Source organism: Corythoichthys intestinalis, chromosome 21 (assembly GCF_030265065.1).
Source record: "Corythoichthys intestinalis isolate RoL2023-P3 chromosome 21, ASM3026506v1, whole genome shotgun sequence".
NCBI classification, from domain to species: domain Eukaryota; kingdom Metazoa; phylum Chordata; class Actinopteri; order Syngnathiformes; family Syngnathidae; genus Corythoichthys; species Corythoichthys intestinalis.
The window spans coordinates 16,886,931-16,892,930 of NC_080415.1; positions in this window are offsets into that span (position 1 = coordinate 16,886,931).

Below are 6,000 nucleotides of genomic sequence, written 5' to 3' on the forward strand. Positions count from 1 at the left end.
ACAATCATCCTACTTCATGTGGTGATGCGCGATGAATTATTTTTTACTGTTAACGTGCCAAATCGTATTTTATTGTCCTGACAGCAGGCTTTATTTCTTTGTGTTGAGGTGATTATCGAGGTTTGATTGATTAAAAATTTGCTTGATTGATTGATTGAATATTTGCTTGTGCTCATATATACCATAAATAATACATATTGCCATATTTTTCTTACTAATATAACCAGTAAATGATTATTGCTTGCTATACCAGGTTGTAGTATAATGCTTAAGTGTTACAAAGAGTAAAATAGGGTCGGGATGACAACTGCCTTGCTTCATGGCCGCATCATTGCGTAACTAGACCTTCCGAGGCATCTTCAGCACCTGGCGTCTGGACTTTCGTCTAGACCTTCGAGGACATCCGAGGACATCTTCCATGGCCGCAGCGTTACATAACTGAAGTGTCTGGGTCATTTTGACTGTTTACATGATTGTTTACATGAGCCCTTGCTTACACAAGTGTATTTACTTAGTTCCACCTACATGCACACACATATCCAAAGTGTATTTACTTAGTTCCACCTACATGCATACACATATCCAATCGAAAACCACATGGGTGTCTCCAGCTTGCTCTCCCCTCCCTCAGGGCGACATCCAATTTTTAGGACAAACTCCTAAATAAAATACCAAGGAGGAGTTTTTTTCTTTAGATCAATTTTGGTGACTGCCACGAGTCACTCTTTTTGGTCTCCTTGGCCAAGAAAACTGAGTGTCTTCTCTCCTTATTTTTGGGTAATTACAATGTCTACCTAAGGATCTATTTTTGAACTTGACACTTTGCATGGACATAAGTAAACTGGCATATTGACGCATTCACAAATCACACGATCTGTAAATTTGCTGTCAACAGACCCGTCGCGCTATACTTTCCGAAGCGGTGTTGGATTTCGCGGTGAGGGTAGATTTTAATTCCTCATAACTCCGCATGATCATCGCGCATTCCTCCTCTGTGAAGTAAGGTGCCCGTGCCATCGTCACAAGTAGTGTTTGACTCTGGTCTCGGCCCCCTTTTATGTGAACGTGCAGTAACCCTGACTGGGTTGACACAGGTTCGACTAATCAACCTCATAATCAGAGGTGTAGCAAGTGTCCCCGGGGGCAACAAGCAACATGGGGCCCTTCGAGCGTGTGCAAGTCAGTTGGACAGTTGGAATTGGAGCACCATTTCTTGAAGTAGTCACATGAATAATGAGGTGGCGTGTGAAAATCAACATTAAACAACTCGGCAAGGACTTTCCAGAGAGTACTTGGTGAGTCACTCGTTAAATAATCATGTGGTGTTAATAGCTGATTGGACTTTCTTTAAAATGTATAATCTACATGACATGGATATTGCTGATTGGGAATTGATAACAGAATTGTAAATATTCTGCCAAATGATTCCATGGTATTGATACATGCCCTACACTTGTCGCTGCGACAGTGCAGTAAAGCTGCGTGTGCTAAATCTGTTGGCCCCTGCTGGATGGGGGCCCTAGGCAATTGCCTGGTTTGTCTTATTGGATGCGACGCCTCTGCTCATAATCAGCGTCGTAGCATTGATTGACCACAAACTAGACAACCAGGTTTTGTCCACTCCGATTACCCGCAGGTAAACTGGATTACTTCTGGGGAAGTTGAACTCCGTTCGTAGTATTGACCACTGGACCTTGAAATGCTTCTTACGAAGCCACTCCTTTGTCGCCCTAGCTGTGTGTTTGGGATAATTGTCATGCTGAAAGACCCAGCCACGTCTCATCTTCAATTTCATTTTCACTCAAAATCTCTCGATACATGGCCCCATTCATTCTTTCCTTTACACAGATCAGTCGTCCTGGTCCCTTTGCAGAAAAACAGCCCCAAAGCATGATGTTTCTATCCCCATGCTTCACAGTGTGTATGGTGTTTTTCGGATGCAATTCAATATTCTTTCTCCTCCAAATACGAGAACCTGTGTTTCTACCAAAAAAGTTCTATTTTGGTTTCATCTGACCATAACACACTCTCCCAGTCCTCTTCTGGATCATCCACATGTTCTCTAGCGAACCGCAGACGGGCCTGGACGTGTACTTTCTTCAGCAGGGGGACACGTCTGGCAGTGCAGGATTTTAGTCCCTGGCGGCGCATTGTGTTACTGATAGTAGCCTTTGTTACTGTGGTCCCAGCTCTCTGTAGGTCGTTCACTAGGTCTCCCCGTGTGGTTCTGGGATTTTTGCTCACCGTTCTTATCATTTTGATGCCACGGGGTGAGATCTTGCATGGAGCCCCAGATCGAGCGAGATTATCAGTGGTCTTGTATGTCTTCCATTTTCTAATAATTGCTCCCACAGTTGATTTCTTTAGTGTTTCACCTATTGTAGATTCAGTCTTCCCAGCCTGGCGCAGGTCTACAATTTTCTCTGGTGTCCTTCGACAGCTCTTTGGTCTTGGCCATAGTGGAGTTTGGAGTGTGACTGACTGAGGTTGTGGACAGGTGTCTTTTATACCGATGAGTTAAAACAGGTGCCATTAATAGAGAGGTAGAGCCTTGTTAGAAGAAGTTAGACCTCTTTGACAGCCAGAAATCTTGCTTGTTTGTAGGTGACCAAATACTTATTTTCCACTCTGATTTGGAATTAAATTCTTTAAAAATCAAACAATGTGATTGTCTTTTTTTTTTTTTTTTTCCCACGTTCGTGAGGTTTACTCATGTTGACAATTACAAGCCTCTCTAATCTTTTCAAGTAGGAGAACTTGCACAATTGGTGGTTGACTAAATACATATTTGCCCCATTGTATTAGGGATGTCCCGATCGCATATGTTTGCATCTGGGTCACCCAATGGTGAGAATCTGCCGATCCAGAGTCACGATAAGTTTTTTTATTTAGTTTATTTGAACTAAAGTTCCAAATAAGTTTTTTTTTTTAATGTGTTTGAACTAAAGTTCCAAACATGTGACAATACTGTACTTTCTCTTCCCCTTTTTCCGGGAGTGTTGGAGTATAAAACGTATATATTTCTGGATCTTTTGGTAATGTCATTGTATTTCTCAACTATTCGGTTACTTTTTAGCCCTTAAAAAGTTTCTAAAAAAAAAAAATTCGCCTGAACGATACTGAAAAAAATTGCTATATATATATTGCCAGGGCTCCACACTTTTTGCATTGGTGCCTAAATTTTCTTAAGGTGCACCAGCACAAAATATAGGTGCACCCACATTTTCTATCTTTCACGCCATACTTTTAATCATCTAAACCGCTTACAAGGGTCGTTGGTAGAGATGCCGATCGATCGGGTCCGATCACGTCATTTTCAAAGTATCGGAATCGGCAAAAAATATCGGCCATGCCTTTTTTTAATATATATTTTAATTAAATCGTTTTCTAATTGTTTTTAACGTCACAGACATAATATGTTACACTCATCCAGAGTCTTTAGTTTAGGCTGAAGGTAGGGTTATCAAATTTATCCCCATAACGGCGTCAGTTAGTTTTTTTAATAAATGTGTCACGTTGAAATATTTAACGCAATTAATGCATGCGCTGCATGACCCTCTCACTCATTGTCGCGCTCAATCTGTATTGACACCGTTTTACCTATACAGAGAGATAAAAGGCAGCGCAAAATGAGTTGAGTGAACTTTGGCAGCCTTTGTAGCCTTTTATTAATTGGCTAAAGCCTTGCAATCCTTCTCCCTATGATTAGAAATATCATGGGAACTAATGTGGGGAAGCAAAGTGGCAATTGATCATTGTCTTAACACATTGTTATTTCTCAACGCAGAGAAGATATAGCAATTGGTAGCACGTTGCACAGTCATGGTTCCACTTCCCATCATGCATTTGGGATGGCCACAGTATCATTTACTGAAAGCTCAACAAATACACTAGATGGCAATATTTAGTCACAATATACAAAGTCACAAGTCTTTCTATCCGTGGATCCCTCTCACAGAAAGAATGTTAATAATGTAAATGCCATCTTGAGGATTTATTGTTATAAAAAAACAAATACAGTACTTACAGTTGTGGTCAAAAGTTTACATACACTAGTGAAGAACATAATGTCATGGCTCTCTTGAGTTTCCAGTTATTTCTACAACTCTGGCAAGCTTCTGGTTGAATCTTTGACCACTCCTCTTGACAGAATTGGTGCAGTTTATTTAAATTTGATGGCTTTCTGACATGGACTTTTTTCTTCAGCATTGTCCACAAGTTCTCAATGGGGTTTCAGTCAGGATTTTGGGAAGGCCATTTGAAAACCTTAAATCTAGCCTGATTTAGCCATTCCATTACCACTTTTGATGTGTGTTTGGGGTCATTGTCCTGTTGGAACACCCAACTGAGCCCAAGATCCAATCTTCGGGCTTGAAGAATTTGAAGGTAATCCTCCTTCTTCATTATTCCATTTACTCTCTGTAAAGCACCAGTTCCATTGGCAGCAAAACAGCCCCACAGCATAATACTACCACCACCGTGCTTGACGGTAGGCATGGTGTACTTGGGGTTAAAGGCCTCACCTTTTCTCCTCCAAACATATTACTGGGCATTGTGGCCAAACAGCTCGATTTTTGTTTCGTCTGACCACAGAACTTTCCTCCAGAAGGTCTTATCTTTGTCCATGTGATCAGCAGCAAACTTCAGTCAAGCCTTAAGGTGCCACTTTTGGAGCAAGGGCTTCCTTCTTGCACGGCAGCCTCTCATTCCATGGAGATGCAAAACATGCTTGACTGTGGACACTGACACCTGTGTTCCAGCAGCTTCTAATTCTTGGCAGATCTGCTTTTTGGTGATTCTCGGTTGAATCTTCACCCTCCTGAGCAATTTTCTCTCAGCAGCAGGTGATAGCTTGCGTTTTCTTCCTGATTGTGGCAGTGACAAAACAGTGCCATGCACTTTACAAACAATTGTTTGCACTGTTGGCGCTTGGGAACTGCAGCTGCTTTGAAATGGCTCCAAGTGACTTTCCTGACTTGTTCAAGTCAATGATTCGCTTTTTCAGATCCATGCTGAGCTCCTTTGACTTTCCCATTGTAGCGTTTGTGGGCGTTTGCATCCAATGAGCCCTATTTAAATGGCCTCAGAGAAGTCAAAATTGCTAATTCGTGTTGCTGTTTGTATATTTTTTACCCAGCAGATTTGATCACTTTTTCTGTTAACCCATAATAAAGTCATAAAAGAACCAAACTTCATGAATGTTTTTTGTGACAAAGAAGTATCTGTTCCAATCACTCTATCAGAGAAAAATCAGAGTTGTAGTAATAACTGGAAACTCAAGAGAGCCATGACATTATGTTCTTCACAAGTGTATGTAAACTTTTGACCACAACTGTATGTACTGTATGTTGAATGTATATATTCGTCCGAGTTTTATTCATTTTTTTTCTTAATGCATTGCCAAAATGTATATGATCAGGAAAAATTATCGGGAATGATTGAAATTGAATCGGGAGCAAAAAAAAGCAATCACTAAAACGATCGGGATCGGATCGGGAGCAAAAAAACATGATCGGAACAACCCTAATTCAGACACATATTCCCACAAAAAAACAGCTAAATATATTTATAAACTACATTACGAATGCATTAAAAAAACATAAGCTCAAACAAAAGCTTATGTTGGTCTTAACAGGGAGCAACTGGATTGTCCCATGCGAAATGAGGCAGACAAGCGGGCAGTGTATCCACCCAAATCAATAAAAATGCAAACACTTTCAAAATAAACCATTACTATGCCACTTTAAACGAATACTCGAAGCAGCAAAATTTAATTCGAATATTTTTTTCTAATCGATTACTCGAGTTTATCGATTAATCGTTGCAGCACTACTTGAATGTCCATCTTTAAGTGCTATTGACGGCGCTAACCCAGTCAAAATAGATTGGATGTTTAGCGCCGTCAATGAGTTAAGACTGCCTTATAATTATATAAAAAATGTGCATGAAAGTGTTCTTGGTTTATTTTCTACTACATTAACGACCTACCACATTTGTTAA